The following is a 25,449-nucleotide window of genomic DNA, read 5'->3' as shown; positions in this document are numbered from 1 at the left end:
AGTAGGAGGAGAGGGTGGAAGGAGGGGGGCAGGACCTGCTCCATTTACAGCTCTTAAAAATAGCATGTGAAGCCAGAAACACATATAAAACTGAACTAGCCATACCCACACGCAATGCATTTCCAAACAGAGGATATCTACAGTGCTTCCCAATTATGTTCAGTTCACTGCAGCAGGTGACCCCAATTTCTTTGAAAAATCTTTATAACAGTCCTTTTTCAGAAAACCTGCATGGGGTGCTGAGAATAAAAGTCAAGGCCATAAGAGTTTCACTTACTTGGGCTTTCTTCAGATTAAAGTGTGTGTATTACATGACCAGGGAGAAAGCTGGAGGAGGATGAAGATGTTTCTCCTGCACGTGGGCATTTCAAGCCAGTGGCAAGATGAGTTGAAGACCATCAAAATGAAAAGATGAGACATCTGTTGTGCTCACCCCCTGCAGGACCTGTGCCCTGCCTCTGCTTCCTTCTCTGGCTGCTCCCATGGGCCCTGTGGCTTGGCAGCCAGGTGGGGTTGATGCTGCTTTGATGCTGCTGGACCCCCCAGCAGTGGGGATGCTGTTGGATGTGTCAGGTTTGGATCCCAGGTGGATCTGTGATGGCAAGGGGGGCCCTTGTAGGGATGTCTGGGATGTCTGTACTTAGCTAAGCTCTTTTCTTGTTCAACGTCATTGTTAAAGGAATGGAATCACTTTGGTTTTGTGACTGTTAATAAAGCAGTGCAATGGAGAGCAGGTCTGGCTTTATTTAATACATGGAAAAAAAAAATTATTTTAATATTCATTTCAGGGGCACTGGCATGGCCACAAAGGGCACAGATGAAACTCACTGATGGCACCATGAGGAGGCACCAGTGTAAAGAGCATCAGACTGTCACGGGAGGGAGAACTGCACGACCTCAGGGGAAAAAGTAATAGAAGTGAAATTAAATTTTATAGTGCAGAGGGTAAATGGGCTTGGGCTCAGGGACTATTATCACTGTTTTGCTCTATAGTGGGAGATCATTAGCTAGGGATGACTGATGCTGAGAAGGATCTGGGGGTATTGGCCATGGGACAACTGAGAGCCACCAGTGCTGTGAAAAGGCATTGACAATCCAAAAATGCCTCTGACAGGTTACTTTCAGTAAGGATGAGGGAGAGTTCATGCCATTTTAAAGGGTACTGCTTAGGCCTCATCTGCAATACTGCCTCCAGTTTTAATCAGCCATAGCTAAGAAAGATGAATTCAAATATGAGCAGTTTGCAATGAAAGGTTAGAAAGTGCCTAAAAATGGAGGGAGAAAAGTGCTTTAAAATCATCATGCTGGAGGAAAATGCCAATCTATGATGTTGCTTAGTTTGTTACCTCAGGTTTTGTTTTTTTTTTTAAATTCCTTTAACAGTGGACATTTAAACACTAGATAAACAAAATATAATTTGCTTCACAATGGAGGATAACTCCTCTATCCATTTGCAATAAAAAAGTGTGTAGCTTTGTGCTAAGATGGCCAATTTAAATTGGATTCCAAAGCTATAGTTTGGTCATCAACTGGCAGTTTCTAGTAACATGGACCTGAATATCTAAAATAATTTCCAGTGGTGCATAAATGACTTTATGGCATTTGGAAGTGTGTACAGGAATGGCTCCCAAGCCAGCAGAAATTAATGAAAATAAAATTTAAAAAAAAAATATTTAAAAGAGGAGAATTTATGTCTTTTCATTGCAGCCTTAATTCATTGTTATGCCTACTACAACATATACCATTATTATGCGGCCATGATTGTATTTCATCATCCGTGTTATGCCACCACACACTTTGTGGCTACTTTATCCTCTTTTCACTGCTTCCCATGCAGGTTCCATCTGCACAACGGGCTCCAGCAAGCTGGAACAGCACAACTTGCCCATAAACTGAAAACAAGCAGGAGCCAGAACACCACAGCTGCCTCCTCCCTCACCCTCTGCCCTGGGTCTCTCTGAAGGTCTGGGGCCAAGTGCTGGTGTTGGGAGGGGTCTCAGCAGTGCCCAAATCACTCCCCAGCTCTGCTGGGTTTAGTGCAGCACCTGGGCATTTCATGGCTGTTCCTTTCATCCTCAGCTCCTGCAGAGCCAACCTGAGTTTTTATCAGTGGGTGATGCTCAGGTTTTCAGGCTCCTGGAGGGACTTGAGCTGTTCCTGCTGCCAACTTCCTAGTTCCTAGAATTTCCATCCATTTTCCATAGACAGGTTGAGGAGGGAAAGTCCCTGAGGATCCTGTCACTGTTTTCCTTCTCATGGGAAGTGTGAATTTTACTTTTGGCGCACAGATCCAAATTCTGAAAGCAGATGCTCTCCCTTATTTTTGGGGTTGGGCCATCTGTTTAGGATAAGAAAGGTAATGGATGAAAAACCCATCTGTGATCTCTTGGTTTTCCCAAATCTGCATCCCCCTCTCTCTTCACCAGCCTTGGAGTGAATGACAGTTCCTGTGGTTCCTGTGGGACACATCACAGTCTCTTGCTCCTTTCATTTATGGACTAAATACTGTTGTTTAAAGGAATTCTGGGTGATTTTGATGTAAAGCTTAAATAAATGAAAGGTCAGAAGGTTTTAATAAATAAACAATACATGAGTAAACATTTTTTTATAGGCATCTCAGGTCAGGGAGCAGGCTGTAGCCCATGTGCCAAGCCTGTGCCAGATTTCCTCTATTCTTTTCCAAAGGAATGCTCACAGCCTCTCCCTTCTCACAACTTGATGAACACCAAACTAAAATTTGGGTATTCTACTTGTGTGACCTGTAAGACCATGGCTATTTTTAAGAAGCATCAATATGCTTCAAAGTATGTAGCAGAGTAATCACCTGTTCAGATGCCTAACCCAAAATTACTGGGATGTCAGCACATCTGCATTGAGACCACCTAGAATCTGATATTCTGTTGTGTAAGAGAAGCTTGGAATAGTCAGAAAACCTTCCCATATCTTATTACAGGATGCAAACCCTGTCTCAGTCATAATGTTGGGCTCCAGTGGCCAAATGTGACAGCACTGCTGTTTGCTGTTTGTTTAAGACAGAAACAAGTTTCAAGGCTTTAGCTAGGGGATACATGGGAATATTTGCATTAAGCACCCCTGTGCAAAGTCTAGAAAGCATCTGCTGCAACGTTTTGTAAAATATATTTTGAGACTGAAAGGAAAAATGATGTAGAGATGCTAATCAGCTAAACCCATCAATATCTAAGCATGGACCAGAGAACAGTATCTTGGATACAGCACAAACTGACAGACAATATTATTGTCAAGCAGAGAAACTATCAGGTCATACTTTAATTCTTCTCAGCTGTCCAGGGAGTTTATTTAATCTCCAGTGCAAAGGGAGGATTCACAGATATATCTAGCCAAGGCAGAATAGATGTTGTAAAGGCATATTTAATGGCATGTTGTTAAGATTCTATCATGCCCACATGTGAGCTTGGAAATGTGGAAGGTTCAACCATTCTTTTGCCATAGCAAAGAAGATACCCTTTTTAGCATAGATTGTAATCTACAATACATAATCTTTACTGCAGATAGCATCCTGAAGATTACTGGTTTTATCTATTTCTTGGTCAGTTTGAACTCTATTTTTTATAGTCCGTAAAATACCTGCACTTTTGTACATGTCATCTGAGAGTGCTTATAAAGTGCAGGTCTGCTTTCTTTTTTTTTTTTTTCATTTCTTCAGGGATGTTTCTGTACTATCAAATGAGTTAAAGTGGTTCTAGTCTGAAGTATCCCCATATAACCAGGCTCAGAAAACCTCACAGATGGAGCCTCAGGAAAAGATGCAGATGCCAAAGTCTCAGACTGCGGGGAATGCCAGAACCTGGCAGTGGCACTGGACAGCAGGAGAGATGAAAGCTGTGCAAGGGGTGACCAGGTGAATGATCTGTCCAGCCTGATGGAACAGCTGAGAGATGGGGGAGAAAGGTTAAGCCAAGGAGATGGACCAGTGGAACCCTGCTCTGGCCTCCCCCACACAGGAGCAGAGACCAGAAAGAAGCAGCCCATGAGCCTCAGTCGTGGACCTGAGGATATCTGTGACATCTGCAGTCTAACACAGAACAGCTACAACAAAAAGTTTACTTTCAAGTAGTTTTTAGCTCTGCAAATTCAAACATGCACACAAGGGACAGAAATTTAAAGAGTGGCCTTTTGGATATTTCTCTGACTTGGGATTTTCATTCCACCCCTGTGCAAGTTATATCAGGTGTAGCAAAGTTCTAAAGGTGCTATGTCAGCACTTTTTATTTAAAAAATTCCAAAGGGCAAACATTGCTGGGTATTTGTTTGCTGGACTTGTCTAGGTTTGCATGTTTGCTTAAGCCTTTAATAAAGTATCAAAGGTAGGGCAAGCTGCTGTCACTGCTCCTCAGGTCACATTTGTCACACCACCTCTTAAATCAGCAGCACAGTTACCATTTTTACTCATACTTAGCCTTGGAGGTGACTATCCAAAATTTCAACTCCTAAACCTAGACCCCATCTCATACTCATTTGCTTAATTAGCACAGATTCTTCTTGGCTAAAACTAAAGAAAGGAACCCAAATCCATATTTGCAATCATTTTTTTATGTCAAGTCATTGTATTAGGCATAAATTTACTTACATCTCTAAAAATTCACAAATCTCAAGAATTAGTATGCTAACAAAAAATAAATTAAAAATTCAGTACCTACAGATAGCACCTTTGTGGGGAAGCCAAGCCCAAAAAAAGGCATGTGCATTTGAGGAGAACTCACAGACCATAAGCATGAGCAGCATTAAAGCTGGGTGAGACAGCATTGTCTCTGCTTCTGCATTTCTTGAGATATCTGATGTGAAGAGGAAAAATAAGGCCACAGATGACAGTGCTATTGTGCTGACTTCTTTCTCAAATCCTTGTGCCTGGGGAAGAAGAAAGCACAGAAAACACTGTTGACAGTTCCATTGCATAATAATGAAAATTCTGTCCCTTGCTTTTCTGTAATCACTTTTGCCTTTAAACATGTGATTTAGCTACAAATTATCACCCTGACCACAAGCACTTCCTCCATAAACTCACTGAAAAGCAAATTAACCTTTTCTCTCTAGAATGAACTCTCCTATTAATATGAAAATCAATTCAATCCTTTTTGCTTTGGTTACCCCAGCCTGTTTGCACTTCCCAAGCTGAATAGTGACTGCCCAGTTAGTCGCTTAAGCAGAATTCATTTTAAGAGCCAATTAAAAAACCCAACCCAATAATACAGTAAGTGATCTTCTGGAAAGCTTTTCATTACTGTGTGGTTTATAATTGAAAAACAGGATGTCTAATTATTGCCCTGATTCTTCCTTCCTGACCTTGGAGCAGCTCCACAGGTGGTGAACACCAGTGCAGTTTAGCACAGCAGCACAGCTTAACATCAGCCCATGGCACCCACACACTTTTCAGCTGGCTGCAGATCCAACACATTCCTGGGCATATCTCTAAGGTCATTTGTCCACTGGATGACTTTATCAGGATCAAACTTTTCATGTTGTAAATATTATTTAGCACCTGTTCTGAAGTGGTATGCATGAAATCTTACTTATAGAAACACACTTATAGAAACAGTGGGCTTTTTATTACCCAAGGAAAAGAAATCATTCAAAGAGCAGAAGTCCATCAAGATCAAAGAAACAAAGCCTTCACACAGTGAAGACAGAGCTGCAACAGAATCCAAATGCTGGATAGCTGTGGACACACAGGGCAATGGGAAAGGATACGCAGGGTTTTTCTTTGTTCTCACCATCCTACAGTCACGGCAGATGCTAAGGAGTATTTTCTCCTCTGCTTGTCAGTCTATCATCTCTCTCACCAAAACCCAAATGGGGTTAGTAGAAAGATATTTCTGCTTTCTGTGTTCTCTCTTTTTTTCCCTAAGCTCAGTGACGCAGCTTTGGTTTTCCTCTCCCCACCACCATCAATGTATTCCTCTTTTGCAGGGAAGAATGTCTGCATTCTGCAGGATGCAGCCATAGCCAGTCTCATTCAACAATGGGCTGTGAAAAGTTAATGTGTTCAGACTTCTGATTATAGCAAAATAATTAAATCTGCAGTAAAACACTGACTCATGTGGTACCTTAGCAAAATGTCAGATTTCATGGTGGCACAGCATCACTTCTGTCCCCAGGCTCTCAGGAGTGTTGTTTTAAACTCTTTGATGACTCAAAGGAGATTAAAAGCATATGTTTTTAGGACGCTTTCAGAAACATATAAAAGGCAGAAAGAAAAAAGCTGAGATTCTGTGGCAAGGCTGAAGGTTCCTGCAGTGAGAAATGCTGATGAGAGTTCTGTCACACAACTCCTGCCTACGTGCAAGCTTAGGGACATGATCCAAACCTACATCCAAGCCCCCTGGAGCAAACCCACTGATTAGCATTCTAATTCTGGCCCAGCCCAAACACCACTGGCAACTTTCTCACGTCTCTGTAGGTATATAAAGAATTGCTGCATTTCTCAAAGGCTCAAAGAAAAGCTTGTGTCAGCTGGGGCCTAGAAACAAAACCTCCCTCCAAATGAGGACTGATCCGTGGATTTTTGGAGGGCATGTAGAGGATACAGAGGTGGTTTTCTTTTAAAAGATGGCCAAAGGAGTGTGGGAGTCCAGGGCTTCCCTCTGGCTGCCCTGGAAGGTCTGGGACCCTGGCAGGGGGTCAGGAACCCCCTGTACAGAGACCCCAGAGACATTGTCTGTGATCTCTGCCCATGGAAAAGAGTTTTCAATCTTACAGGATGAATTACAAGCTCTGAGTGTTTGATATAAGTAATAATTAAGTGTGGCACGGATGCAAAAGTAAAATTTTAGGATTCTAGATTAGGGGTTCAAAGGGGACAAGATGGAGGAAATTGGGTGTTCTCCTTCTTCATGCCCTCCATGTTTCACTGTGGTGTTGGCATTTTTCTGTTGGTTCAGGCTGGGGACACACTGTCCAACGTAGGTGACAGATATTGGCACGTTATTGTAAATCCAGCCCAGGGAGTTTCTGGTATTTAATGTTTGTCTCATCCCACTGAGGGCAGAGCCCCACACGCTGCCCTACAGGACAGAGCTGGGCAGGGCAGCAGAACATGTGAGAGATAAACAGAATAAACAACCTTGGAACCAGCACAGACCAATTATGGCTTCTGCTTTGGCAGCGGGGCAGAAAGACAGAGACTTTCTACAATCTCGGAATCATCAATACCACGGATTCCTACAAAGGAGGAGGTGGGCCCCCTTTTCACACAGCAGCCTCATTGTGTGGGCAGTCACCCAACAGACAAGAAAATGGGAGCTGCTCCTGGGACTGTAGCAGTGTTTTCTATGCTTTGGAATAAGCCAACATTGGATAAACACCCTTGGAAATCAGGGACCTTCTCTTTCTTTTCTGGCCCACTGCACCTTGGGTTAATTTAAGAGAAATTCAGCACGTTTTCTTCCTGTCTGAACCAGGAAATATTTAACTAATTCTCACCAAAGGAAATGTGAGGTCTCTTCCATTTCTCTGGGAATAATTGGCACATTGCAAACCCAGCAAAATCTTGAAGACTGCAAAAAAAAAAAAAAAAAAAAAAAAAAGAAAAAGAAATTATGAGTGCTCTTCTGGTTTCTGGGGGATAATTGAAGACCCCAGTACTCACGTGGGTTCACACTGGCTACCATCACAGGTTCTTGCTGCCAAGGACAAGAAACACCTGTAAGAAGAGTAAAGCATGCATGTAGGTCTGGATCAATTTACTTGGTGGCTGGAAAAGGAGAGGGAATTGGGGCACAGAATGGAAAAGTTAACAAAGAGGCAGGGGAGGGGCAAAATAAGGATGAATTTTCCTGCCATTGCACATCCACATGCTGCAGAATTTTGGGCACTAATGGTACTAAAAATGTCCTTCTTATTATAGTTGTCTCCTGAAAAAAAATCAGCCCATCAATGTACTGCTTTGAAATTAATCTTTACCTTTTTGCCAATGTGTACATTTGAGAAGGGAACACAAAATACTTTCCAGAAGTATAATGTTAGTACCTGTAAATGTATTGCTGACCTCTTTATCTTCTTGTTCTACCACTTGTCATGTGCCCCAGGCCAGTGTTGCTCTAACAGCTCTATTGAGTAGTACAAGCTGAGCTGGAGCTTTGAGGTATTTTTTTGTCTGCTCACTTGTTAAACGTGTCCTCTGCTTTTCCTAATGGTGTTAAACTGAACTCCCTGGATTAAGCAGTTAATACAGGTCAAAATTAGTCCTTCAGGGATAGGCCAGCCTCGGCTTGTTACTTCTCTCACCTGCAGAGATAGGCTGTGGTGTTTGTCTCCTTGTAATTTATGGTGTTGCTGGGTACTTCCCAGTAATTTCAAATACTGGTGACTTTGCTAAAATCATTTGTCAATAAAGCTACTTTTTAATAAGCTGCTGCTTCATTTCTAACTTGTTTTAATGCTGATTCAGACCTTTTTTAAGGAATGTCTACATACTGCCTTTACCTTCATAAATAGAAATACCTCCTTAAAACTTTCAAAGTACTTAGCTGCCCTGCACAGCGTGGTGAAGAGGGTGAAATAGAATATATTATGAAATGTCATAGTCAACTCGAACCAGATGAGCAATTAAGCGAGTGAATAATAATTTTGCAGCACTGTTTCTTCAGAAACCTTTAATTTCAACATCAATAGGCATCATACATATCTCAGTGTGAAATAACAACTTTATAGCTTTGGTCGGTCCTGATGATAGCAGTGCTTAGAAAACAAAATAGAGGCATCTATGACACTGTTAATGGAATGATTAAAGCTGCAGATGAAAATGCACAGGAGAAGAAATGTTCTGTTAGCTAATTTGCTTTGTGCTTTTATAGTGTCTCATGTGGGAGAATGTGGAATTCTAGGCCTGGCTGCACAAATCCAGAATGACTGCTGGCTCTACTCTAGTTGTGCTGATCTCCCTAGGCTGCCTCTGTAGTCAGAGAAGAGGCAGAAGCCTCATGTTGCCACTCAGAACTGCCCTGTCTCATTAGGCAGTTTTGTGAATTAACACCACTTGTTCTAGGTTAAAGTTATTACAGTTCATCCTCACTGTTTCAATTCCTGGTAGCTGAAATTGAAAAGCCTTGTTTTGCACTAACACCATCTCTTGCATTGAGCTTCCTTGTTTTCTTTTGTAATAAAGAGAAAGGGGACTTTGTCCAAGTTTAAAGGCAGTTTATCTTTATAGCCCTCAGTACAGGATCCATCATTAAAATTAAGCATGTACTTAATTGGTTTCCTGAATACAGATGGATCTAAGCACATGCTTAAATGCCTTGCTCACTTGAGGTCCTAATGGACCATGCAAATTTAAAAGTTCACTTCTCATTGAGATAAATGGAGTGGATAATCATAGATTTATCAGAACAGAAGCTGATGCTCACTGTATATGTTGGCAGCATCTTGCAGCATTGTCCTCTCCCTCTGCCTGGGATATCTAGAACTTGTTGAAGCCAAAAAGTAGCAACAGAATAAGAACTGGTTTTCTTCACTCAGAACAGACCACCAATACAGTATTTGATGGTAAGATATCTATGCATGTGCCTCAGAGAAAAGAAATGTTTTCCGATATGAAATCTCATAATTAAAAAAATACTGGAAATTAAATAGAAGGGAAAATCCCAAGGAAACAGAACAGAACAGTCTTATGACTGAAAAATTCACCAGCTACATCATTGCTTTGCACTGTCTTTCCTAGTATTTTTTTTTTTTTTCCATCTGGATAAGGGTTGTTGCAATGGTTAGCACTGAACACTCTGTCCAGCAAGGTGTTCCCTGAGAAGCAGCCCAGCAAAGACCAGACAGATGCAGATTTGTGTTTTTCTTGTATTTGATGGGATTTTCCTCTGTTTTATAAGGATTAAACCCATGTTTCCTCAGTAAGAAATCAGTAGTTTCTGGGGTGAGTTGCCCTATTTTGAAATAGACAAAATACGGGAAATAGTCCAAAAACTTACTGGAAGCAAGAGGAAACAGATCGAAACAATATATTCATACAGATTCCATTATTTCAAATGCCATTCTTTTGGAAATAAGAGTATGAATTTTAAACTTACTGGAAGCAAGAGGAAACAGATCGAAACAATATATTCATACAGATTCCATTATTTCAAATGCCATTCTTTTGGAAATAAGAGTATGAATTTTCCTTAAATCTAATTGTGGTGGACATGTGGTGCATAATCCAGTGATGGGCTCTGGGCATTTGGTGCTTTTTAAAGTAAAGTGCACAGAATAGTCTCACCAGTCGTTGCCTTTGCTTATACAAGGCTCAGCCCCTATCAGCTTTTTAAAATTTCTTTATATTTTATAACTTCTAGGTTTGTTTTGAGACATGTTGGGTCACAGAACTAAAAATGCTGGAAGCTAAAATAGCAAGAAACTCTGTCTAGAAAGGTGACAACCAAGAAGTTTAGCACCTTGTCCCTTATGATGCATTTCACCAAGCTATGCATGCTATATTATATAACTATTTTGTTATCACTGTCATTTTACTGAAGATCACAAAACAAAGTAAGGTATTTATGAGAATTGTAGAATTACTTGGGGGGTGAAATTAATGTTTTACAATAAAAGCATAAAAAAGACAAACCTGCTTCATGTCTCTAAGAAAAGTGAAAAGATATTAAGTAAGAACATGCTGTCATTATATTGATCTGTAATACTGCATTGCTGTGGTCATAAACTTTGCACTGAGTCTGCAAAGTGTCAGAACTTGCTCTGTCTGAACTTTTCTTGACCTGCCTGCAGCCTCTTTTCAGTTGATTTGGTTGTGACGCCAATTTCTCCAACTCTTTAGGACTTTCTGACCGATTTGCTTTACTTTTATTTATCTTTCTGTGGTGCTACCATGGTTTCACCAGTCCTGGTAAATGTGGGCCAGGCAGGATAAGAGAGACAGAGTTCAGTTTGGAGGGGCAGAGACCTGGGATGATGAAATATGGAACACAGACTTGACACCAAAAGCCCCACAACTAAAGAAATGCAGACCTGGAGCTGGGCTACTCTGCTTTTTAGGATAATCAAGCAAACAAAGAAATCGTATTGAGCACATGTAAATCCACCTTTAAAAAAGGCTGTGACTCAGAGGTGCAGATCAGTGAAATAAAGGCTGGCTGTAAAAGTATGTTAGCAGACACATAAAAGTGACCCCAAAAGAATCCAACACAGAGAAAGAGGAAAACTTCAAAGTGAACTTTTTATTGCTCCTGGTAAAGGACTTTGGGTACTGACAAGTCACTGAGAACACAGCCACCATGAGAAAGAAACCCCCAACCCAAGGGGTAAGAGGAAGACCAGAAGGGTGAGCAGAACATAATGAAAAGAGGTAGAAACGAAGTATGTGTGTAAAAATTTAACTGCATTATTTTTTTATTACTGAATATTTTCTGCACAGACTTATTCTTCTCTTTCCATAACAATTGTATGTGGAATAATAACAATTCTTGGATGAGACTCTTAGGATTTCAATTGTACTAATGATAAATTTTGACTTTGTGTATAAGGTATGTTTCCTCTTTGCCTGTAAACAAGATTTTAACTACTTAGAGAAGAAATTTTGAAATCATATAACTCTTTTACACTACCAGAAAGCAGTCTATGGAGATCCAGTGGTCAAAACTTCATATAATGAAATAACGAAATAAATTTTATCTGCTGCCAGCAATAATAAATACATACTAAAACAAAAAGGCAAACTGTGCAAAAAAGGAAAATGGTCACAATAAGGAAATATTAAACAGGAATATGCACTCTGTAGGAGTTTGTTTTGGCTTTGTCCTTTTGCAAATGGCAGGCTTTAAGCAAGAGGGAAATAATACTGTAGTTCATGAAAATAGTCTGCCTTCCCTTGTACAGTTGCTGGGGTGTTGTTGCACTGTCTCCTGCTCTGCCAGGATCCCTGTTTGTGCTCCCATGAGCTCTTCAGAAGAAGTGTTGCTTGCTCAGGCTCCTGGAGGATTTCCATCAGGAGAGCGGAGCGGGATATCGTCTCCACGCTTCTCAACGCTCAAGCACAGGAGAAAAAAAAAAAAAAAATCCACCGTGCAGTCCTCACTGAAAGACCTTGGCTTTTCAGGGGCTTGGGAAGATGTACATAGAATAAATTTTTACTGCCAAAATGGATTTGATTATTTGGAGTGGTTTAGGCTACATTTGTACAACACAGCACGTAACTGTTCTTTGGAGAGCTGCGGCGAGGTTTTTATAAGAACATGGAATGGAAGCAAAGAGGTCGCATTAATTTGTGCTTTCATAATGTTAGGACTGTAAGGAAATATATTTTAAATAAGAATTGACATAGGAGACCTTCATGATAACAGCTTATATTGAAGGAAATTATTCTTATACAAAATATTTCTCGAGGCTCATAAAAGATAGCAATAACAAACACCATTATGCAGTATCTGGGAAATTCTATTTACTTAAAATGCTTTCTGCTTTTATTATTATACGGGCTTGTTCCTTCAGTGGAAGTTCTGATTGAAGCTTGAGCAATGTGTATGATCTCATTACACCAGGGCTGCATTAGAAAATCTGATAGTGATAGCTCCAACAATGGCACCTCTCAGTTATTATCTGTCACTTGGCTACAACAAGAGCCGTGCAAATTTCCTGCCATCAAATATCTGGCAGGTGGCTGGAAAACAATATAATATTCCACATGTACCCTGTTGCACTTGAGGGGAAAAAAAAGCCTGTTCAATATCCTGAGTGTGGCTGGTTTGGAGCACAGGCTGCCCCACAGGCAGTGTTGGGTCACAGGCGGGTTTCTGCTTTGCTGGGGAGGCTACAAAAGGCCACCATGTAATACGGATACACATCAACAGGAATCTTTTCACTGTACACCTTCAAGCAAGTCACAGACAGCTTTTAGGGCTGTCATTCATTGATTTCTAGCAGCTGATTCCTTGTCTCCTCATTGCCAGTGTTCTACTGCATGCACATGTCCAAGGCCAGCTAGGTTTTTGTCTTTGAAAGATGCAAGAGGCTAGGCAATGTCATATGCTACATACCTGCATATAAGTACATATCTGCTTTCAGATTTTAGAAAAAAGGAAGGGGGGAAGATTTTTCTCTCCTTGTCCTGTGCAGCCCTCCTAAAGTAGTTCAACATTATTCTTCACCTGTCCTGTACTTTTGTGGGGTTTGTCAGTACTGACAGCTACAACTGGTGGTGCAGGGTTACCAGCTTACAGGACCTGCATCAATAGGACCTTGAAATAAAAAGCAAACCTTTCCCACTAATCTGAAGTTAATAGTTTTTTAGCCCTTTAAATCAGGATTAATTGGGGGGGGGGGGGGAGAAATTCTGAACACATCACACAGGGTAAAGTAAGATAGCAGGCTAAGCAGGAAAAATTCAGAACGTAAAATGCGAGGAATAAAATGTATGAAAAGCTGGAAAACAAACATCCCTCTTGAGAAGGATGGGTCCTTTTCTCCAGGCTTCCTTTCAAATTTTTAGCAACTTTCAGTGTTTCTGTGTTTGAGATAAGGTGTCCCTTCTCCTGGCTTCTATTTGGAGTCCTCATTGCCAATTTCTGCCATTTCTGAGGCTTCCTGTACATCTGCCCTCCTCTGCAGTAGCTTCTTGCTCCCTTCAGAAATTCTCCAGCACCCATTTCTTCAGTCTTTCCCCTGATTTCCTCTTCTCCCACCACTTGTCCTGCCCTTCCCTCCAGAGGAATTGGGAGTCTGGCTTATTTGGATGTTTCAATAGAAGGTGTAGGTCCCCTTCCTCTCTTATTTCTAGGGTATTTCTCTCCAAACCACAGCACAGGCACCAGCACCAGCCTTTTTCTCTGCTCTCCCTCTTCACAGCATTCCTGTAATGGTACCACATGAAATAAATTCCATGTGCCATTGTGTAAGTGCCTGCTGAGGATCTAAAGCCACATTAACCAGCCTGGCCTGCTCTAAAATCTGTTTGTGGCAAGGGCAGCACAAACCCCTGGCTGAAATGAGCACATGGTATCCTCCCCTTCTCCTTCCTTACCTTTTTCTGTTTCCATATCGTGGGGTTTTTCTGGCTCATTTGTTGATAAATCTTGGTGGAATCCTCACGCTGGCCATTTTGAAGACATTTGCTGACAATCTGGTAGACAGGCTTGATGAAACAGAAAATTCCCATATTGAGAATGTTAACTTTTTTCCTTTTTTTTTTTTTTCCCTGAAGGACTAGAAGTACCAGAACAAAGTTCCTGAAGAAAAGCTATTGCTTTCCCTTTATTTATAAGTGCACATCTTGATGAAATTCTGTGACTAGTTAGCTGCCAAAAACATTTAACATTATGAATTAATAAACCCATGAATTTTGTATAAGATGCTCTCTGGATTGCCTTTCTTGCTGCTGATTGCCATCTTTCTTAGCAGAATAAAGCCTCCTGCTTGAGGTTGTTGCCGACACCTCAAAGTAGCTCATTTATCCAGGCAGTAAAACAGATTTAATGAACCATGGGATACACATGATTTTTCAGAAATGACCATAATGACAATGGTTGGTGGATAATAACAGGCTATTTACCTGTGCCTGAGTTGCTTCAAATTTATTTTCTTTGGACAATTTCCTAACTCTGGCTACAGCAGCAATATGATAGAGCTGTAGGTGTACAAGCAATTTGTTAATTAAAATTAATGCTGCATTATTGAGCTGATGCATTAAGCAGATAGGTCTTCTGAAGAAAGCATGATCAGCTAACCAAGCAAATCTGGGGGTCTGGCCAGTTTAAGAGATGAAGGATTTCTCTCATAAACTGCCTACAACCTTCCTGGTGGTTGTGAGCATTTATAATCAGCATATCCTTAGGATTATTGATTCTCCCCTGTAAAGTGTAAAGCTTGCTCCTGTTGATGTCCAGGTCATTGGACTGATATGTTTACTGAAGGGAATAAGAAACCCCTTTATATTCTTATGTGAGCTAATCAGATTTACGTATAATCAGGTCGAGGATGATGGATTAGAGGGGTGGGTGATTACTGGAGATGGAATCAACACTTTAATGCATGACAAATGCTTCCTATCCAGTGCTATTGAACTCTAGGAGTGAAGAGATATTCGGAGTTTTGTCTCACCTTTATCAAAATTTGATTTGCCACATAACACAGCAGCAGTTATGGGGTTAAAATGCACACATGTGTAAAGAATATATATATATATATATATATATATATATACAAGTAATCAGGAAAAAACAGTAGGAAACAAAATCAATTCAGCAGAGGCAGTTAGATATCCTGGGTAGGTTTTATGTGAGATTTAGACATTGAATCCAAAAACACAATTCACAAAACCCTTTCTTAACCTCACTGACATCCAAAAGGATAAAGATACTTGGATGTTCACCAGAAAGTTCCCTGGTGTTCCTATCCTGCATCTGATTCTGCTCAGAAGTAACAAAAAGCAATCTCCCTCCTGATATTCCCTTCTGGATGAGGATTCTCCTTGCTTTGAAGACTGTTTTGTAGTTTTATTTAACTGCCACAAATTCAAGACATGGAACTCATTGGGCTGGAGGACTGTGCTCCATTTTCTGTCCCTTCTCTTTGTCACCAAAATCAAATTCCTTTGTAACAAAATAGGAAGAAATTGTCCATCTATAAATGGCAGATTTAGGTACCTATATTTTGAGGCTACTTGGGTGCTAAGATCATTTGATCATCACAGACCTTGGAGGGCTCCTGTGCCACTGGTATTCATTGGATAGGTAGGATTTAACCTTGGGGATTACTTAAATGCTTTGCTAATTCCTTTCTTAGCTCTAATTATGGACCTGAGCTTGGATTTACTTTATGTTAATATTTTTATGTAGCATAAACACAAACATAATATAGCTTTCTCAGACAAGCTAGCATTTCAAAATAAACTCCAGCATCTACATGACATAAGATGAATATTAAGCATTTTTAGGAGACAATTTTTGCACTTACGTAAAGAAAAAGAGAGGCAGAGAAAAGAGTTGCAGTGATAATTTCCAAGGAGCTGAGTAATCTTGATACTTTTTTCACGTGCATCCCACACCTTCAAGAGGATACATTCAGCCTCTTCTGTGAGTGGAGAGTTTTGAGATGTGTAACATTTTCTGTGTAACAACATATCAGTTTAAGGTTGTGATGAGAAAAAAATTGCTTTCAAATATCACAAGTTCAAAAGTGCAGCTGAAATTTGAAAGTATTAGTTTCACATTCTACTTAAGAAAAACTGTGAAAAGAGAAGCAGAGAGGAGACTGAGGATAAAATTCCAATAAAAATAAGATATCTATATCTAGGCAAACAGTTGGTATTATATATATCTATATAATACTGTGTGCATGACAAATATGGTAACAGAGTATTAAAGCTGCATGGTTAGGCAGTCAAAAGTTTGGAAACAGCCTAGTTAAGGTTGCTTGCTGTGCTGCTCTTCTCCATCACATTGTGAACACATTATGATTTTTTTTGACTCCAATACTTCTCTGCATAGTCTTTTTCAGATAGAATAAATATTTCTTTTATATAACCTCAGGAAACTTGAAATGTTGTTTATTTCTCTAAGCATTTGTGGATTTTCATTATCATAGTGGCGCAGAGAGTAACACAGATGCTCAGGCTGTTTTTTAGCCTTTTGTACCACTCAGATGGCACAGAAGGGCCATAAAACAGACACCACCAACCCACCTCCCCACCCTCCTCCCATATTTCCTTCTGTTGTGTCTGATATAGATGCTTTTCTTCTGCCGCCCTCCTTCTGCCACTTTTGCATTAAGTAAAATGAAACACAGCAGCACAGCTTTTCAAATGAGGGGGTAAAAAGCTGGCAACAGCCTTCCTCCATCATCACCCCTGTGTATTAAAAAAGGTGCAGAGCAGCATCTCCTGCACGCCCTCATGTGATTTGTCCTTGTCTATCTCTCAGGCTGGGTGGAGACCTGGGGGAATCTAGGTCTAACATGGGTTTCATAGCAGTCATGACCATGTTTTAACTCTCCCATCCTCCCTGCACTGACACATGGTGTCCTCTGTTTGGGGGTTCTGCTGAGCTTGCAGAGAGCAGTTTTTTCCCACCTGGCTTCTGAGGGGTCCCCAGTTCATTGCTGTTAGTCAGCAGAAAAGTTCCCCAACTTCTGTGCAGCTTGGAATCAGCTCACCTACAAATTCATCTCCCTGATAAACACACAAGCTTCAGCTGCTACTCCCTGGATATTTTTCTTGGCACAGAATTGGATCTCTGAATTTGATTCCTCTCATTTTCACACTGGTGGCTTTTATGTCTTCTAACCTCTCAATCTTGAACCAGAGCACAGCATTGTAAATCTTATACCCACGGGAAAGGGCACAAGCCTACTGTCTCCTAAAAAACCTGATATCAACGGTCTCACAACTGAGTTGTGCTGATGAAAACCTGGACTATGAATTTCAATTGCCATTTTATTCCGAGGGTCCAAATATTTGCCAAAGCATCTGATGGAGAGAAGAAAATGTTTGTGATAAATGTAGAAATATCCAGTGCATTCGTGTTCTACATGGTCAGACAGTTCAGAGGGCAAGATCACAGCTGCCAGTATATCCCCCTTCCCTTTCCAGGCAGGAGTGAGCAAACACCCAGTGTTGGATGTGGTTAATAACTTTACTACTTCCAGATGATTACCAGCACCCACCTGATAGAGAGCACCCTGAAACTGAGGAACATGAATGTTCCTTCATTCATTTTTGGATAAAATCTGCAAGGTTATTGTACATCACCCTCTTCACCAGTTTAAGCTAAGGTGGAAATATCTGAGAGGAAAAGAACCCACTTGGTACCAGGATTTCTGTCTGCGGGTAATGGCCAGGGAAGAGAAGGGGAAAATAGGGAGAGGGGCAAAGGCTGGCAAAGCAAAGGCATTTGTATGCCTTTATGGTATCTGCTAAAGGCTTCTTATTCCTATATTTATTTACTCAGAGCTGAGGCTTCAGCATTGCCCTGACTCTTACATGCTCTCTGTAATGAGTGTGCAGGGGATTCAAACCCATTTTACTGCATGGCTGACTAACAGACTAAAGCAAAAGGGGCAAAATATAAATTGTCAGCATGAGGTGGAAGCAACACATAAAAAAATTTCATACTGTATCTTTTCAGCTTCTATTTCATTTTGGAAGATAGCATAAAATTCTTACCTGAAGTGATGTTTTTAAAGCTTAAGGAACACAATGTGATTCTGTTATGTGACTTCATGATCTTTTATAAACCTATGCTTAGTTTAATAGATTTCTATTCTAAAGTTATGACAGGACAAGAAGAAAATATAATGTGTTGAAAACTCAGAGCAAGATCAGCAAGCTGTACAAAAGAAAGTAAAAAATGCTTAACTGGGAAAGTCAGCAACTCTTCAGCAATTTTATTATAAATAATTCATTTATATTGTATAATTCCCATGATTGCCAGAGACCTCATTGATTACTCACAATGGTACTGCATTAGGCTGCTCATAATGAGATGTTTATTTTAATAACTATTTTCTATGTGGATGTACTAGTTTGCAGAAGCACTAGGTTAAGGATACTTCAGTTAAGTGACTCCAGAATGAATTTAACATAATAAGGAGGACAGATGGGCTTTCAACTCCACAGCAACAGTAAAGAAAAGCACAGATCACTGCAGCACAGATCCTTTCACACTGTTCTTTTTGCAAATAAAATCTACGGACATTGGCTATTTCTGCTTAGGCTGGTTATATCATATAACCAGTCGTATAACAATTTAGAATCTTAATCAATAAAGGCTCATCACTTGTTGAGCTTGTGTTAAGCAGCAGCTTAGCCTGGGAAGAGCAATTGTCCATGTTTCTTTGACACATACTGTAATATATGGAATTGCACTGGGAGCAAGGTAGTGGGTACCTTCAGCAATGGTTTGAGATCCTGGCCTGTACTTAGTGATGAATTAGTGATTAGTTGATGGGGTTTGAGTTTTACTAGAACTTCTATGAGAAATAGATTCATTTTACCTCCTCTTGTTTCTAATCCCCATTTTTCAGGCAAATCTGGGTTCTCTTTGCTGCTTCCCTAACACCTCTTTGGTGAGCACATTTCAATATGTGAGCTATTACCCTGTGTAGAAAGCTCTCCTGAGAATCCAGCTGCAAGTCCATTTCTGTGCTCAAAGTCATTATCACTCTGGCATGATCCAAAGGCATTCACAATATCTACAAACAATCAGGGAACAACTAAAGATGCAGTCCCAGTAACTGGAATTTAAAAATCCATTTCAAACACAGAGGTACTGTAATCTGTACAAAATTATTAGATTTCACACAACTACTGAGCTATTTTGACAATTTAGTCCTCAAAAATCTGTACCAATAACTATATTGCGAAATACAGAGGCATCGGCACAGCGTGATGCGAGTCTCTGATCCCAAGTTAATCTTCCAAAATAAAATGACCTAGAAAGAATTTATTTTTGTTTCTTATGTGGCTGAGGGGTTTGAACTGTACTCTGAAGCCAGGAGGGGCTTGGAGAAGATTTCATTTGATACTTCTTTTTGTCATTTCTGTTAAACCTCCATTTACCCTCATTAATCTCACAGCAGACTCTGCCCAGCACCTTCCCGTGTAAGCATGACTTCCCTGTTGGGAAGGCTGAGCAGATGCTTGGTAAAACTTCCAAGATTTGGGCCAGCACATCATGTGTTATGGATGAAAATGTCTCTGGGCAGGTTTCAGAGGTGTAGCTGTAGCCACAAGCTCCCACTGAGGGCTTGCCAAAGCCTTTTGGAGAGAGTGCCCAGTCTCCTGTAATCCCTGCTGGATCTGCATCAGGGCTTGAGGAAATTCCAGACTTGCCCCGCCCAGCACTTCAAGCTCCAACAGCAGAATGGTGCTCCATGGACCCTCTTCTTGCTGTTTTGATGCACTGGTGTACACAAAGAGAAGCTCTGAAAGGATTGTCCCAAGAGTCTCTTTCAATATTAATCAGTCTTATCCATCACAACTCCCTCTTAGACAATACAACTCCATCCCTACTCTGGATAGATCTGTTTATTATCCAAAAGTAATATTAGTTCCCAGAAGCAAAATTAAACAAATTCATTGAAAAATATACAATTAAAATAGGACTGAAGAAAGGCTTTTTGGAGAAAAATGTGATGTGTGTTCCTGCATGTGTATGGCTTTGGTTATATAGAGGAAGAAATTAGAGGAAATACTGCTTTTATAAACTCTCGTGTCTGACAAACAAAGTAACTGCCACATTTATGACTTTCCTTTTCATGGGAAAGGGGTTATTAAGATTCTCTTCATATTGTTACAATCTGTTCTGATTTCACATTTACAAAAATACATCTAACATACAATGGAAGTATTTTAGTGGATCTTGGTCACTTTGAATCCACTTATCCATAATGCTTTGCAAACACAAGCTGCAGTAGAGGGAAGTATCATCTTTTCTCCAGAAAAGATAAAGGAGCATTAAACCAAAGTTTGTGACAGTTCATCTTCTTACACAAAGACAAAGGAATTAAACTGTACAAGGACCATTTCAGGTTCATGATATCTGTTTTAATAACCATGATCAAGGCTGCAATTTCAGTCAGTTTTTTACTTTGAATCTTGAACCTTAAGAGGTTCCCTGGAGACTCCATTTTAACATGCATTGCAGAATATAAAACATATACATGTATATATAAAATGCTTAGTTTTAATAATTTTAACTAAAACTAATTGTCTGTGTCTAAAATTTTCCCGTCCTTTTGTATTAGATAAAAGCATTAACTCTATTTGCTATATAATTCCTTTTAATCTCATCTGGGTTTTACTTTTTAAGATTAAGAATCCTATGGGGAGACTGAAAATCTCTGTTTTAATCCATACACAGATTTGTCTTTTACCATACCCAAATCTCTCTCTCATTTGCCAGAAGACATTGTAGTGACAATTTTCAGGCAAAAACACTACATGAAGAATAAGGCTGGTTTTCAGACTAGTTTATAGGCTAAGACATCACTTGTATTATTTATTAAAGAATATTTTTAAAAAATGGCTGAGACCAAATGCAATTAACAAAAGCAGAAGCACCTGAAGAAAAGAAAATTCATCACTGTTTTGCTTATTTCCACATTTAATTTGGTGCCTAACCCTTTTATCTTGAAACGTAGGGAAATAAGCTGCTTGGTGTTCACACAGTATCAGAAAGCTAAAAGCAAATTTGCCCTTGAAGAAAAGAATGGAAAGGAGAAAGATACTGGAAGAGATTCAAACAGCTTAGTCCAAGTTTTCTTTTAAGTTTCAACTTTGTCTGAAACAGAGTTTGACTCTCAGTGCTGCTGACACTGCATAAAGTGAACCCACCAGTGAGGTTTAGATGAAACCTGTGTAAACAGCAGCAGATTTCATGCTGTTCTAATACAGACCCCTGTGAAAGCACAACTGTTCAGAAAAATATGTAATATACTTCGAGTATGTGGACCTACAAACCTCAAGAGGCACCACTGCAATGGTTCTGGCCGAATGACTTCTAATTTGACACTGAAGAGGCAACCTACCAAGTAATAACTGTGAAAACTGCACAGGGACAATAATAGCTACCATAGCTGTGGTTTTAGCACAAGGAGTTCTTGCTATATATTAGTGCTAACCTCAACACAAAGCTTACCTTGCCATCAGATTACTCCTCTGTGTTTTAATGTGTCATCCAAACATAAAAAAAACCCAAAATCATAGAACCTGCTGCAGAGCACACAGAGACATGTTTACTTGCCATGTTGCTTATACTGGTAGAGAAAAGAGAGGTATTTGCAGTGGAAGAAATCACATGAAAAATAGAATAATTATCCATCTGAGACAACTGGCAAACTACCCAGGATTTCACTGGACAGGGCTGGTAGTCTCACCTTAGCCAGGAATCATTACTGAAGCCCTCTTCCATTACAGCCACTAACCTTTCTTCCCATACAGCACTTCTGCACTCAGAGAACTTCCTGGGCAGTACCTGGTCACCACAACTGCTCAATGATAGGTGCAAGGATTGTGTCGATTTCCCAGAGGCACAATGGAGTTCAGCAGTCCCAATCCAGGCCTGAGCAGGAATTAAAAATCAGGAGTTCTGTCCTGGCAGTAGTTGCTTGTAGTGTTCCTGAATCTAAAGGAAAAATTAAGGAGGAGAATAGTTATTTATTGATGCTGTTCTCCACTACTGTTCATAAGATGCATGCTTAATTCCCAACCCTGTGCTCTGCAGAGACCATGAGCACTTAAACCAGAATGTCTCATCACTTCAGTAATGACACCTCCAGGGATCTCCTGTGTAGGGCAGATGGGCTACAAAATCTGAGAAAGTGACTGATGCTGTCTTTCGTGGTGCCAACGCTGACTCCCTAAAATAGGAGCACAAGAAGCTGCTGCAACGTGGCGCTATTAAATTCTGAAATACGTGTTTATGAAAGAATAGATGAGATTCATCAATCACCTAGAGACCACTCTGGTTTTGAGAAATACTTTTTTTAAAAAAAAAGTGAGATACGGGTGTGAGAAATTAAGATGCATAAAATAAAATAAAGTCGTATGCTCCGCATAGAGAAAGTGCGGGACCTAAAAGCACAGAGACAGAGGAAAACCCACAGACACTTCTCGGTTTGCTCACCCAGCCATCAGGACGGATGGGCGCTGTCCCTTTTCTGGCACGGTGCTCGGAAACGCGGCTCAGCCGGGCTGCCCGGCACTGCCCGCGCCCGCCGCTCCGAGGAGCCGCACGGCAGCGAAAGCGCTGCGGAGCGCGGAAAGCCCAGCTCGCAACCCCGCCAGCGCCGCCAGACTCCGGAAAATATTAGCTCCTTTTTGCAAGAGCGTGCTTCTCTCGCTAGGGAAAACTCTGACCTGTCCTGATTGCAGGTAGGAAATCCTCATGGCGTTTAAAAGCATCCTGGATTTGAAGCATCGGGAAGGTGCTGGAGAGCTGCGAGCATCCTTCAGCGAGGCAGCGGCGCCTGGTACCCGCCCGGCCGCAGCCCCAGCAGCAGCCCTGGATGCAGAAAGCCCCGTGGAGATGTTTTGTGCTCCTGCCTCTCACAGCTGGGGCCGAGGAGGCCACAAGGGCCAGCTGGGCAAGAGAACATTTCAAACGGGCTGAGGGGACGGGGGAGCAGGGAGCGGCTCTGCCAGCTCATGCCCGGCACGGCTGTCGGGCCGCCTGCTGCTCCAGGGCTCTGGAGCAGATCAGAAATAAAAACATGTTTTAGCATTCACCACCTGTGACCCTAAAGCAAGGGCTGGAGGCAGCATTGCCTCTCCTCAAGGAAATGATAGGATGGGACCAATCTCTCCAGTGACTCTTGTATCAAAATCCATACGGTGGCCGTGGATCTCTTAGAAACAGCTTTTTGTGTGAGGAAGTTTCATGCAGTTTCTATCAAAGACTTTGAAGATTTTCCCAGGACTCTGAGGTTTTAAGCTGTGTGGAGGCTCTGCCACAGCCCTGGTCCTCTCAGATGTGTCAGGTCTGTGCTGCCAGGGGCCAGGCAGACATTGAGGTGCTCAGGGCTTCTGTGGTTGTGCCATGCAGCTCTGCTCATCGAGGCTGTGTTTGCTGGATCTGCTGAGAGTGAGCTCAGTGTGTGATCCATCCCTGGAACATTTTCTTTTCTGTTTGTGCACAGAACAAGGGTTTGGCACATAACTACACGCTTCTGCCTGGGAAATCCCTTGCAGATATAGATGTGTGGAAAACAGAGAGAGCAAGCAGGATAGCAGATGTAGCAGGGAAAACAAAGCTTTGAAGGCAATTTGCCCCAGAAGGATGACTCAAGTGCGATGACTTCCTCATGTTTTACAGATACTGAGCATAAAGACACAAACTTGGGCATTGGAGTGCAAGCCCCTCTCCCGCAGACACCTGCATGTCTTCAACACCATGTGCTTTCTATTATAAGTAAGGCAACACCTTGCTTTGGAGGCAGAATTGCAAATAAAATCTCTTCTAGAATCAGCCAGCACTTGCAGACGGCTTCCGCCCCCTGCAATCAATATATTATGGATAAGTTGATGCATAGACTCTGAAGAAAATGAAACAAAATGTACTGTGTCAGTTTACATAATCCAAGAGCCAATAGCCTTCATTTTCTGAGCCACCAAAATGAAGATCTAAAATAAGGAGATTTGGAGACTGGAGCTTAATCTCTGCATGGTTTGCATACTTTCTTTTTTCCCCAAAATGTCTCAAAACCTTTTTAGGGGGGGAAGAAACAACTTAAAGTGTCAGAATGTTTTAGATATAGGCTGAGAAAATGATGTAAATTGGGAAAAATGCTGCATAAACACCTTTCTTTCTGTGTCATGCTGGCTGTCTGACATATTAGATAAGTCAGAGAAAGGCAAAAGCTTTCAGGATCCGTCATCTGAATTTGCTTCAAGAACTCAGTTTTCAACTTTATTTAGATTCCTGTAGCACCCAGAAAGAACAGGAGGGGAATCCTTCTGGGATTGTGGACAACAAGAACCAAGCCCACCCTGGAAAATCATGGTTCCACAGTACCCTGCTCTCTTTGCCTCTGTGGCAGTGTGGCTACTGCTTGTACCTGTGCAACTGTAAAACATTTTAATGAGGAGAGCTCTTCAGAAGCCCTTGTTTAAACACCATGATTTCCACAGGCAGGTGATGGCTTCCATGAATCCTATCAGCTTCAGGCACTCGTTATTCATCTGAACATGCACACAGGCACTCTTTTGTGTAGGGCTAGATGCATAAAAAATTGATGGCTCTGTTGAAAACTATTGTATTAAAGATGAAAATACTCCTTGTTTATGTTTGTCATCTATTGTTTGAAATAAATTTCTCTCAAGGGTCAGTGTCCTCCCATAGAATGATTTCTGTTACTCTGATAATGATTTATCAAATGTATGTATGCAACAGAGATCACTGGCAGCTACATGAGAAATAATTTTAGAAAAGGTATTTCCTACTAATTGTAACAAATATCATGGCAACTGTCATATGAATAGCTGTTTAAAAAGTATGAGACACAACAATTTAATTCTTTTCCAGGAAACAAAAACCACAACAAAACAAACCAGATGAGAACTTCCAGAAAAAAAAAAAAAGAAACGTGTTGTCTTTTATGTAGACACTCATTCCTTTGTTGGAATATTTACATATATACTTTTACACTTGCAGATTTTCACATTTACTTTTTACATTCCTGCACAGCTCTGCCAATTGCCACGCTTTTACAAGACAAAATGAAAAGTGTCTAAGATAAGGATTAAGCAAACACTACAAAATCCCTTGGCTTGAACACCGATACAACTGATTATTGTTTTAATCTAGTGCTTCTTGGGCAGTATTTACTTACTATTTAATATTTTTTATTTAATATTTAATATTTGGTTTCATTTAACCAGGTAAGGCTTCAAGAGGATGGATGCTGACTAGTCTCTGGGCATCAACCAAGTTATCCTAAAGCCCCTACGTGTTCTGCAATGTGCTGTTAGAAATCACTCCC

At 40.8% G+C, this 25,449-nt stretch overlaps 1 long non-coding RNA gene across 1 annotated transcript; it reads right to left on the bottom strand.

The window, feature by feature from the left end:
• Window positions 1-4,485: 4,485 nt before the first annotated feature.
• Window positions 4,486-23,059, bottom strand: LOC110476613 (uncharacterized). The gene is made up of 7 exons (XR_013342128.1): window positions 22,829-23,059; window positions 21,895-22,094; window positions 15,928-16,079; window positions 13,997-14,107; window positions 7,459-7,532; window positions 6,084-6,267; window positions 4,486-4,887 (listed from the first exon to the last, which is right to left on the bottom strand). It is a non-coding gene; the product is annotated as an uncharacterized LOC110476613 (long non-coding RNA).
• Between the last annotated feature and the right edge of the window lie 2,390 nt (window positions 23,060-25,449).

Source organism: Lonchura striata, chromosome 2 (genome assembly GCF_046129695.1).
Source record: "Lonchura striata isolate bLonStr1 chromosome 2, bLonStr1.mat, whole genome shotgun sequence".
NCBI lineage: Eukaryota > Metazoa > Chordata > Aves > Passeriformes > Estrildidae > Lonchura > Lonchura striata.
The sequence above is the reverse complement of the archived record's forward strand: the minus strand, read 5'-3'. Positions and strand labels throughout refer to the sequence as shown.